General features: G+C 50.3%; 1 protein-coding gene across 1 annotated transcript in view; it reads right to left on the bottom strand.

Annotated features, from left to right (window-relative positions):
• NDUFB11 (NADH:ubiquinone oxidoreductase subunit B11) overlaps positions 1–12,843 on the bottom strand; it is a 77,530-nt gene that overhangs the window by 12,183 nt on the left and 52,504 nt on the right. The gene's annotated exons all lie outside the window — the stretch shown is intronic.

Here is a 12,843-nt window from a genome sequence, read left to right as displayed (position 1 = left end):
AGGTGGAGAGTCAGAGAGAAGGCAATATGGGGTGAGAGAGGTGGCGAGTCAGAGAGAAGGCAATATGGGGTGAGAAAGGAGGCAATATGGGGTGAGAGGTGGCGAGTCAGAGAGAAGGCAATATGGGGTGAGAGGTGGTGAGTCAGAGAGTAGGCAATATGGGGTGAGAGGTGGCGAGTCAGAGAAGGCAATATGGGGTGAGAGGTGGCGAGTCAGAGAGAAGGCAATATGGGGTGAGAGGTGGTGAGTCAGAGAGAAGGCAATATGGGGTGAGAGGTGGCGAGTCAGAGAGAAGGCAATATGGGGTGAGAGGTGGCGAGTCAGAGAGAAGGCAATATGGGGTGAGAGGTGGCGAGTCAGAGAGAAGGCAATATGGGGTGAGAGGTGGCGAGTCAGAGAGAAGGCAATATGGGGTGAGAGGTGGTGAGGCAGAGAGAAGGCAATATGGGGTGAGAGGTGGCGAGTCAGAGAAGGCAATATGGGGTGAGAGGTGGTGAGGCAGAGAGAAGGCAATATGGGGTGAGAGAGGAGGCAATATGGGGTGAGAGGTGGCGAGTCAGAGAGAAGGCAATATGGGGTGAGAGAGGAGGCAATATGGGGTGAGAGGTGGTGAGTCAGAGAGAAGGCAATATGGGGTGAGAGGTGGCGAGTCAGAGAGAAGGCAATATGGGGTGAAAGGTGGCGAGTCAGAGAGAAGGCAATATGGGGTGAGAGGTGGAGAGTCAGAGAGAAGGCAATATGGGGTGAGAGAGGTGGCGAGTCAGAGAGAAGGCAATATGGGGTGAGAAAGGAGGCAATATGGGGTGAGAGGTGGCGAGTCAGAGAGAAGGCAATATGGGGTGAGAGGTGGTGAGGCAGAGAGAAGGCAATATGGGGTGAGAGGTGGCGAGTCAGAGAAGGCAATATGGGGTGAGAGGTGGCGAGTCAGAGAGAAGGCAATATGGGGTGAGAGGTGGCGAGTCAGAGAGAAGGCAATATGGGGTGAGAGGTGGCGAGTCAGAGAGAAGGCAATATGGGGTGAGAAAGGAGGCAATATGGGGTGAGAGGTGGCGAGTCAGAGAGAAGGCAATATGGGGTGAGAGGTGGTGAGGCAGAGAGAAGGCAATATGGGGTGAGAGGTGGCGAGTCAGAGAAGGCAATATGGGGTGAGAGGTGGCGAGTCAGAGAGAAGGCAATATGGGGTGAGAGGTGGCGAGTCAGAGAGAAGGCAATATGGGGTGAGAGGTGGCGAGTCAGAGAGAAGGCAATATGGGGTGAGAGGTGGCGAGTCAGAGAGAAGGCAATATGGGGTGAGAGGTGGAGAGTCAGAGAAGGCAATATGGGGTGAGAGGTGGCGAGTCAGAGAAGGCAATACGGGGTGAGAGGTGGCAAGTCAGAGAGAAGGCAATACGGGGTGAGAGGTGGCGAGTCAAAGAGAAGGCAATACGGGGGGAGAGGTGGCGAGTCAGAGAGAAGGCAATACGGGGTGAGAGGTGGCGAGTCATGCTGCATTCAGACTGCAAATGCCGGATCCTACCCGGTAAGACAAACGTGTACTTACCGGGTGGGATCCGGCATTTGCACTCCGCTGCTGGCTTTCCGACCCGGCAATATACCGGGTCGGATGCCATAACAACGGAGCGTGCAGCAGCAGCAGGGGCGGGGGTGGAGGCGGCGTCGGGAGATGAGCTCATCTCCAGCACCGCCTCTCCCTATCTTGTGAATGGGAACCGTGTCGCATCGACACGGCTCCCATTCACACCGCACCTGACCCGGTAATCAACCCGGGTAAAACCCTTCTTTTTTACCGGGTTGATTTACCGGGTCAGGCGACCCGCTAAATCGGCCAGTGTGCTTTCACATCGCACACTGACCCGGTTCGACACGGCAATATGCCGTGTCGGTATCGGGTTATTTGTGCGATGTGAAAGGGGTATCAGAGAGAAGGCAATATGGGGTGAGAGGTGGCGAGTCAGAGAGAAGGCAATATGGGGTGAGAGGTGGCGAGTCAGAGAGAAGGCAATACGGGGTGAGAGAGGTGGCGAGTCAGAGAGAAGGCAATACGGGGTGAGAGGTGGCAAGTCAGAGAGAAGGCAATATGGGGTGAGAGAGGTAGAGAGTCAGAGAGAAGGCAATATGGGGTGAGAGGTGGCGAGTCAGAGAGAAGGCAATACGGGGTGAGAGGTGGTGAGTCAGAGAGTAGGCAATACAGGGTGAGAGGTAGCAAGTCAGAGAGAAGGCAATATGGGGTGAGAGGTAGAGAGTCAGAGAGAAGGCAATATGGGGTGAGAGGTGGCGAGTCAGAGAGTAGGCAATACGGGGTGAGAGGTGGTGAGTCAGAGAGTAGGCAATACAGGGTGAGAGGTAGCAAGTCAGAGAGAAGGCAATATGGGGTGAGAGGTGGCGAGTCAGAGAAGGCAATATGGGGTGAGAGGTGGCGAGTCAGGGAAGGCAATATGGGGTGAGTGCGAGTCAGAGAGTAGGCAATAAGGGGTGAGAGAGGAGGCGAGTCAGAGAGAAGGCAATATGGGGTGAGAGGCGGCGAGTCAGAGAGTAGGCAATACGGGGTGAGAGGTGGTGAGTCAGAGAGTAGGCAATACAGGGTGAGGGGTAGCAAGTCAGAGAGAAGGCAATATGGGGTGAGAGGTGGCGAGTCAGAGAAGGCAATATGGGGTGAGAGGTGGCGAGTCAGGGAAGGCAATATGGGGTGAGTGCGAGTCAGAGAGTAGGCAATAAGGGGTGAGAGAGGAGGCGAGTCAGAGAGAAGGCAATATGGGGTGAGAGGCGGCGAGTCAGAGAAGGCAATATGGGGTGAGAGAGGAGGCAATATGGGGTGAGAGAGGAGGCAATATGGGGTGAGAGGTGGCGAGTCAGAGAGAAGGCAATATGGGGTGAGAGGTGGCGAGTCAGAGAGAAGGCAATATGGGGTGAGAGAGGAGGCAATATGGGGTGAGAGAGGTGGCGAGTCAGAGAGAAGGCAATATGGGGTGAGAAAGGAGGCAATATGGGGTGAGAGGTGGCGAGTCAGAGAGAAGGCAATATGGGGTGAGAGGTGGTGAGTCAGAGAGTAGGCAATATGGGGTGAGAGGTGGCGAGTCAGAGAAGGCAATATGGGGTGAGAGGTGGCGAGTCAGAGAGAAGGCAATAATAAGAATTTACTTACCGATAATTCTATTTCTCGGAGTCCGTAGTGGATGCTGGGGTTCCTGAAAGGACCATGGGGAATAGCGGCTCCGCAGGAGACAGGGCACAAAAAAGTAAAGCTTTTACCAGATCAGGTGGTGTGCACTGGCTCCTCCCCCTATGACCCTCCTCCAGACTCCAGTTAGGTACTGTGCCCGGACGAGCGTACACAATAAGGGAGGCAATTTGAATCCCGGGTAAGACTCATACCAGCCACACCAATCACACCGTACAACTTGTGATCTAAACCCAGTTAACAGTATGATAACAGAAAGAGCCTCTTAAAGATGGCTCCTTAACAATATAACCCGAATTTGTTAACAATAACTATGTACAGTATTGCAGATAATCCGCACTTGGGATGGGCGCCCAGCATCCACTACGGACTCCGAGAAATAGAATTATCGGTAAGTAAATTCTTATTTTCTCTATCGTCCTAAGTGGATGCTGGGGTTCCTGAAAGGACCATGGGGATTATACCAAAGCTCCCAAACGGGCGGGAGAGTGCGGATGACTCTGCAGCACCGAATGAGAGAATTCCAAGTCCTCTTTTGCCAGGGTATCAAATTTGTAGAATTTTACAAACGTGTTTTCCCCCGACCACGTAGCTGCTCGGCAGAATTGTAATGCCGAGACCCCTCGGGCAGCCGCCCAAGATGAGCCCACCTTCCTTGTGGAATGGGCCTTAACAGATTTAGGCTGTGGCAGGCCTGCCACAGAATGAGCAAGTTGAATTGTGTTACAAATCCAACGAGCAATCGTCTGCTTAGAAGCAGGGGCACCCAACTTGTTGGGTGCATATAGTAACAACAGCGAGTCAGATTTTCTGACTTCAGCCGTCCTTGAAATGTATATTTTTAAGGCTCTGACAACGTCCAACAACTTGGAGTCCTCCAAGTCGCCAGTGGCCGCAGGCACCACAATAGGTTGGTTCAGGTGAAACGCTGATACCACCTTAGGGAGAAAATGCGGACGAGTCCTCAGTTCTGCCCTATCCGAATGGAAGATTAGATAAGGGCTTTTATAAGATAAAGCCGCCAATTCAGATACTCTCCTGGCGGAAGCCAGGGCCAGTAACATAGTCACTTTCCATGTGAGATATTTAAAATCCACCTTTTTCAATGGTTCAAACCAATGGGATTTGAGGAAATCTAAAACTACATTTAGATCCCACGGTGCCACCGGAGGCACCACAGGAGGCTGTATATGCAGTACTCCTTTAACAAAAGTCTGTACCTCAGGAACTGAGGCCAATTCTTTTTGGAAGAATATTGACAGGGCCGAAATTTGAACCTTAATAGATCTCAATTTGAGACCCATAGACAATCCTGATTGTAGGAAATGTAGGAAACGACCCAGTTGAAATTCCTCCGTCGGAACACTCCGATCCTCGCACCACGCGACATATTTTCGCCAAATGCGGTGATAATGTTTCGCGGTGACTTCCTTCCTTGCCTTAATCAAGGTAGGAATGACTTCTTCTGGAATGCCTTTCCCTTTTAGGATCTGGCGTTCAACCGCCATGCCGTCAAACGCAGCCGCGGTAAGTCTTGAAAGAGACAGGGACCCTGTTGTAGCAGGTCCCTTCTCAGAAGTAGAGGGCACGGGTCGTCCGTGACCAACTCTTGAAGTTCCGGGTACCAAGTCCTTCTTGGCCAATCCGGAGCCACTAGTATTGTTCTTACTCCTCCTCACCGTATAATCTTCAATACCTTTGGTATGAGAGGCAGAGGAGGAAACACATATACTGATTTGTACACCCAAGGTGTTACCAGTGCGTCCACAGCTATTGCCTGTGGATCTCTTGACCTGGCGCAATACTTGTCCAGTTTCTTGTTGAGGCGAGACGCCATCATGTCTACCATTGGTCTTTCCCAACAGTTTATTAGCATGTGGAAGACTTCTGGATGAAGACCCCCCTCTCCCGGGTGAATATCGTGTCTGCTGAGGAAGTCTGCTTCCCAGTTGTCCACGCCCGGGAAGAACACTGCTGACAGTGCTATTACGTGATTCTCCGCCCAGCGAAGAATCTTGGCAGCTTCTGCCATTGCACTCCTGCTTCTTGTGCCGCCCTGTCTGTTTACATGGGCGACCGCCGTGATGTTGTCCGACTGAATCAACACCGGTTTTCCTTGCAGGAGTGGTTCCGCCTGGCTTAGAGCATTTTAGATTGCTCTTAGTACCAGAATGTTTATGTGAAGAGACTTTTCCAGGTTCGTCCATACCCCCTGGAAGTTTCTTCCTTGTGTGACTGCTCCCCAACCTCTCAGGCTGGCGTCCGTGGTCACCAGGATCAAATCCTGTATGCCGAATCTGCGGCCCTCCAATAGATGAGCCTTTTGCAACCACCACAGAAGATATACCCTTGTCCTTGGCGACAGGGTTATTCGCAGGTGCATCTGAGGATGCGACCCTGACCATTTGTCCAACAGATCCCTTTGGAAAATTCTTGCATGGAATCTGCCGAATGGAATTGCTTCGTAAAAAGCCACCCTTTTTCCCAGGACTCTTGTGCATTGATGTACAGACACCTTTCCTGGTTTTAGGAGGTTCCTGACAGGTCGGATAACTCCTTGGCTTTTTCCTCGGGAAGAAAAACCTTTTTCTGAACCGTGTCCAGAATCATCCCTAGGAACAGCAGACGTATCGTCGGAAAACAGCTGCGATTCTTGGAATATTTAGAATCCAGTCGTGCCGTCGAAGAACTACTTTAGATAGTGCTCTTCCGACCTCCAACTGTTCTCTGGAACTTGCCCTTTTTAGGTCGTGCAAGTAAGGGATAATTTAGATGCCTTTTTTCTTTGAAGAAACATCTTTTCGGCCATTACCTTGGTAAAAAGGCCCGGGGTGCCGTGGATAATTCAAACGGCATCGTCTGAAACTGATATTGACAGTTCTGTACCACGAACCAGAGGTACCCTTGATGAGAAGGACAAAATTTGGACATGGAGGTAATCCTTGATGTCCAGGGACATTCCGGTTCGCTATCACTGCTCTGAGTGACTTTATCTCGATTTGAACCTTTTATGTAAGTGTTCAAAACATTTTAGATTTAGACTATGTGTCACCAAGCCGTCTGGCTTCAGTACCACAATATAGTGTGGAAAATAAGAATTTACTTACCGATAATTCTATTTCTCGGAGTCCGTAGTGGATGCTGGGGTTCCTGAAAGGACCATGGGGGGATAGCGGCTCCGCAGGAGACAGGGCACAAAAAACTAAAGCGTTACTAGGTCAGGTGGTGTGCACTGGATCCTCCCCCTATGACCCTCCTCCAGACTCCAGTTAGGTACTGTGCCCGGACGAGTATACACAATAAGGGAGGCATTTTGAATCCCGGGTAAGACTCATACCAGCCACACCAATCACACCGTACAACTTGTGATCTAAACCCAGTTAACAGTATGACAACAGAAAGGGCCTCTTAAAGATGGCTCCTTAACAATAACCTGAATTAGTTAACAATAACTATGTACAAGTATTGCAGATAATCCGCACTTGGGATGGGCGCCCAGCATCCACTACGGACTCCGAGAAATAGAATTATCGGTAAGTAAATTCTTATTTTCTCTATCGTCCTAAGTGGATGCTGGGGTTCCTGAAAGGACCATGGGGATTATACCAAAGCTCCCAAACGGGCGGGAGAGTGCGGATGACTCTGCAGCACCGAATGAGAGAACTCCAGGTCCTCCTTTGCCAGGGTATCAAATTTGTAAAATTTTACAAACGTGTTCTCCCCCGACCACGTAGCTGCTCGGCAGAGTTGTAATGCCGAGACCCCTCGGGCAGCCGCCCAAGATGAGCCCACCTTCCTTGTGGAGTGGGCTTTTACAGTTTTAGGCTGTGGCAGGCCTGCCACAGAATGTGCAAGTTGAATTGTGTTACAAATCCAACGAGCAATCGACTGCTTAGAAGCAGGTGCGCCCAACTTGTTGGGTGCATACAATATAAACAGCGAGTCAGATTTTCTGACTCCAGCCGTCCTTGCAATGTATATTTTTAAGGCTCTGACAACGTCCAACAACTTGGAGTCCTCCAAGTCGCTAGTGGCCGCAGGCACCACAATAGGTTGGTTCAGATGAAATGCTGATACCACTTTAGGGAGAAAATGCGGACGAGTCCGCAGTTCTGCCCTATCCGAATGGAAGATTAGATAAGGACTTTTATAAGATAAAGCCGCCAATTCAGATACTCTCCTGGCAGAGGCCAGGGCTAGTAACATAGTCACTTTCAATGTGAGATATTTCAAATCCACCTTTTTCAATGGTTCAAACCAATGGGATTTGAGGAAATCTAAAACTACATTTAGATCCCACGGTGCCACCGGAGGCACCACAGGAGGCTGTATATGCAGTACTCCCTTGACAAAAGTCTGGACCTCAGGGACAGAGGCCAATTCTTTTTGGAAGAATATTGACAGGGCCGAAATTTGAACCTTAATGGATCCCAATTTGAGACCCATAGATAATCCTGATTGCAGGAAATGTAGGAAACGACCCAGTTGGAATTCCTCCGTCGGAACCCTCCGATCCTCGCACCACGCTACATATTTTCGCCAAATGCGGTGATAATGTTTCACGGTGACTTCCTTCCGTGCCTTAATCAAGGTAGGAATGACTTCCTCTGGAATGCCTTTCCCTTTTAGGATCTGGCGTTCAACCGCCATGCCGTCAAACGCAGCCGCGGTAAGTCTCGAAAAAGACAGGGACCCTGCTGTAGCAGGTCCCTTCTCAGAGGTAGAGGCCACGGTTCGTCCGTGAGCATCTCTTGAAGTTCCGGATACCAAGTCCTTCTCGGCCAATCCGGAACCACTAGTATTGTTCTTACTCTTCTTTGCCGTATGATCTTCAATACCTTTGGTATGAGCGGCAGAGGAGGAAACACATACACTGACTGGTACACCCAAGGAGTTACCAGTGCGTCCACAGCTATTGCCTGTGGATCTCTTGACCTGGCGCAATATTTGTCCAGTTTCTTGTTGAGGCGAGACGCCATCATGTCTACAATTGGTCTTTCCCAACGGTCTATTAACATGTTGAAGACTTCTGGATGTAGACCCCACTCTCCCGGATGAAGATCGTGTCTGCTGAGGAAGTCTGCTTCCCAGTTGTCCACGCCCGGGATGAACACTGCTGACAGTGCTATCACGTGATTCTCCGCCCAGCGAAGAATCTTGGCAGCTTCTGCCATTGCACTCCTGCTTCTTGTGCCGCCCTGCCTGTTTACATGGGCGACCGCCGTGATGTTGTCCGACTGAATCAACACCGGCTTTCCTTGCAGGAGAAGTTCCGCCTGGCTTAGAGCATTGTAGATTGCTCTTAGTTCCAGAATGTTTATGTGAAGAGACTTTTCCAGACTCGTCCATACTCCCTGGAAGTTTCTTCCTTGTGTGACTGCTCCCCAGCCTCTCAGGCTGGCGTCCGTGGTCACCAGGATCCAATCCTGAATGCCGAATCTGCGGCCTTCTAATAGGTGAGCCTTCTGCAACCACCACAGAAGTGACACCCTTGTCTTTGGTGACAGGGTTATTCGCAGGTGCATCTGCAGATGCGACCCTGACCATTTGTCCAACAGATCCCTTTGGAATATTCTTGCATGGAATCTGCCGAATGGAATTGCTTCGTAAGAAGCCACCATTTTTCCCAGGACTCTTGTGCATTGATGTACTGACACTTTCCCTGGTTTTAGGAGGTTCCTGACCAGATCGGATAACTCCTTGGCTTTTTCCTCTGGAAGGAAAACCTTTTTCTGAACCGTGTCCAGAATCATTCCTAGGAACAGCAGACGAGTTGTCGGGATTAAATGGGATTTTGGAATATTCAGAATCCACCCGTGTTGTCTTAGCACCTCTTGAGATAGTGCTAAAGCTGTCTCCAGCTGTTCTCTGGACCTTGCCCTTATTAGGAGATCGTCCAAGTATGGGATAACTAATACGCCTTTTCTTCGAAGAAGAATCATCATCTCGGCCATTACCTTGGTAAAGACCCGAGGCGCCGTGGACAATCCGAACGGCAGCGTCTGAAACTGATAGTGACAGTTTTGAACAATGAACCTGAGGTACCCCTGGTGTGCGGGGTAAATCGGAACGTGTAGATACGCATCCTTGATGTCCAAGGATACCATAAAGTCCCCTTCTTCCAGGTTCGCTATCACTGCTCTGAGTGACTCCATCTTGAACTTGAACTTTTTTATGTAGAGGTTCAAGGACTTCAGATTTAGAATAGGCCTTACCGAGCCATCCGGCTTCGGTACCACAAATAGAGTGGAATAATACCCCTTTCCTTTACTTTGACTATCACCTGCTGAGCGTACAGCTTGTGAATGGCTTCCAACACCCTCTCCCTTTCGGAAGAGACGGTTGGTAAGGCAGACTTCAGGAAACGATGAGGAGGATCCGTCTCTAATTCCAACCTGTACCCCTGAGATATTATCTGCAGGATCCAGGGGTCTACCTGCGAGTGAGCCCACTGCGCGCTGTAATTTTTGAGACGGCCCCCCACTGTCCCCGAGTCCGCTTGAGAGGCCCCAGCGTCATGCTGAGGTTTTTGCAGGAGCCGGGGAGGGCTTCTGTTCCTGGGAAGGAGCTGCCTGTTGGTGTCTCTTCCCTCTTCCTCTGCCTCGTGGCAGGTACGACAAGCCCTTTGCTCTCTTATTTTTGTAGGAGCGAAAAGGCTGCGGTTGAAAGGTCGGTGCCTTTCTCTGTTGGGGAGTGACTTGAGGTAAAAAAGTGGATTTCCCGGCAGTAGCCGTGGCCACCAAGTCTGATAGACCAACTCCAAATAACTCCTCCCCTTTATACGGCAAAACCTCCATGTGACGTTTTGAATCCGCATCGCCTGTCCACTGTCGTGTCCATAAGGCTCTTCTGGCTGAAATGGACATAGCACTCACCCGAGATGCCAGTGTGCAAATATCCCTCTGTGCATCACGCATATAGATAAATGCATCCTTTATTTGTTCTAACGACAGTAAAACATTGTCCCTATCTAGGGTATCAATATTTTCAATCAGGGATTCTGACCAAACTACTCCAGCACTGCACATCCAGGCAGTTGCTATAGCTGGTCGTAGTATAACACCTGCATGTGTGTATATATTCTTTTGAATAACTTCCATCTTTCTATCTGATGGATCCTTAAGTGCGGCCGTCTCAGGAGAGGGTAACGCCACTTGTTTGGATAAGCGTGTGAGCGCCTTGTCCACCTTAGGGGGTGTTTCCCAGCGCGCCCTAACCTCTGGCGGGAAAGGGTATAATGCCAATAACTTTTTTGAAATTATCAACTTTTTATCAGGAGCAACCCACGCTTCATCACACACGTCATTTAATTCTTCTGATTCAGGAAAAACTGTTTGTAGTTTTTTCACACCATACATAATACCCTGTTTTACGGTATCTGTAGTATCAGCTAAATGTAACGTCTCCTTCATTGCCAAAATCATATAACGTGTGGCCCTACTGGAAAATACGTTTGAATTTCTACCGTCGTCACTGGAATCAGTGCCCGTGTCTGGGTCTGTGTCGACCGACTGAGGCAAAGGGCGTTTTACAGCCCCTGACGGTGTTTGAGGCGCCTGGACAGGCATTAATTGATTGTCCGGCCGCCTCATGTCCTCAACTGACTGTTTAAGGGAAGATAAACCATCACGTAATTCCACAAATAAAGGCATCCATTCTGGTGTCGACCCCCTGGGGGGTGACATCTGCATATTTGGCAATTGCTCCGCCTCCACACCAATATCGTCCTCATACATGTCGACACCACGTACCGACACACACCGCAAACTCACAGGGAATGCTCTAATGAAGACAGGACCCACTAGCCCTTTTGGGGAGACAGAGGGAGAGTCTGCCAGCACACACCACAAAGCGCTATATATACAAGGGATATCCTTATATTAAGTGCTCCCTTATAGCTGCTTTAATATATATATATATATAGCCATTAATGTGCCCCCCCTCTCTGTTTTACCCTGTTTCTGTAGTGCAGTGCAGGGGAGAGACCTGGGAGCCGTTCTGACCAGCGGAGCTGTGACAGAAAATGGCGCCGTGTGCTGAGGAGATAGGCCCCGCCCCTTTTTCGGCGGGTTCTTCTCCCGCTATTTTTCCAGTCAGGCAGGGGTTAAATATCTCCATATAGCCCCTATGGGCTATATGTGAGGTATTTTTAGCCTTGTATAAGGTTTATATTTGCCTCTCAGAGCGCCCCCCCCCAGCGCTCTGCACCCTCAGTGACTGCCCAGTGAAGTGTGCTGAGAGGAAAATGGCGCACAGCTGCAGTGCTGTGCGCTACCTTATGAAGACTGAGGAGTCTTCAGCCGCCGGTTTCCGGACCTCTTCACGCTTCAGCATCTGCAAGGGGGTCGGCGGCGCGGCTCCGGGACCGGACTCCACGGCTGGGCCTGTGTTCGATCCCTCTGGAGCTAATGGTGTCCAGTAGCCAAGCAGCAAATCCACTCTGCATGCAGGTGAGTTTACTACTTTCCCCCTAAGTCCCACGTTGCAGTGATCCTGTTGCCAGCAGGACTCACTGTAAAGAAAAAAACCTAAACTAAACTTTCTCTAAGCAGCTCTTTAGGAGAGCCACCTAGATTGCACCCTTCTCGTTCGGGCACAAAATCTAACTGGAGTCTGGAGGAGGGTCATAGGGGGAGGAGCCAGTGCACACCACCTGACCTAGTAAAGCTTTACTTTTTTGTGCCCTGTCTCCTGCGGAGCCGCTATCCCCCCATGGTCCTTTCAGGAACCCCAGCATCCACTTAGGACGATAGAGAAAAATAATACCCTTTTCCTTGTCGTAGGAGGGGTACTTTGATTATCACCTGCTGGATATACAGCTTGTGAATTGTTTCCAATGCTGCCTCCCTGTCGGAGGGAGCCGTTGGTAAAGCAGACTTCAGGAACCTGCGAGGAGAAGATGTCTCGACTCTCCAATCTTTACCCCTGGGATAATACTCGTACGATCTAGGGGTCAACTTGCGAGTGATCCCACTGCGCCCTGAGACTCTTGAGACTACCCCCCCACCTTGAGTCCGCTTGCACGGCCCCAGCGTCATGCTGAGGACTTGGCAGACGCGGTGGAGGGCTTCTTTTCCTGGGAAAGGGCTGCCTGCTGCAGTCTACTTCCCTTACCTCTATGTCTGGGCAGATATGACTGGCCTTTTGCCTGCATGCCCTCATGGGAAAGGAAAGATTGAGGCTGAAAAGACGGTGTCTTTTTTAGCTGAGATGTAACTTGGGGTAAAAAAGGTTGGATTTCCCAGCTGTTGCTGTGGTCCCCAGGTCCGATGGACCGACCCCCAAATAACTCCTTCCCTTTATACAGCAATACTTCCATCTGCCGTATGGGATCTGTATCACCTGACCACTGTCGTGTCCCTGACATCTTCTGGGAGATATGGACAACGCACTTATCTTGATGCCAGAGAGCAAATATCCCTCTGTGCATCTCACATACATATATATAGAATGCATCCTATTAAATGCTCTACATGAATAAAATATTTTCAGTCAGGGAATCCGACCAGGCCAACCCAGCACTGCATCTCCAGGCTGATGGCGATCGCTGGTCGCAGTATAACCACCGTATGTGTGTATATACTTTTTAGGATATTTTTCCAGCTTCCTATCAGCTGGCTCCTTGAGGGCGGCCGTATCTGGAGACGGTAACGCCACTTGATAAG

Source organism: Pseudophryne corroboree, chromosome 8 (genome assembly GCF_028390025.1).
Source record: "Pseudophryne corroboree isolate aPseCor3 chromosome 8, aPseCor3.hap2, whole genome shotgun sequence".
NCBI lineage: Eukaryota > Metazoa > Chordata > Amphibia > Anura > Myobatrachidae > Pseudophryne > Pseudophryne corroboree.
Note: the sequence above shows the minus strand (reverse complement) of the source record. Positions and strands in the feature narration are given on the sequence as shown.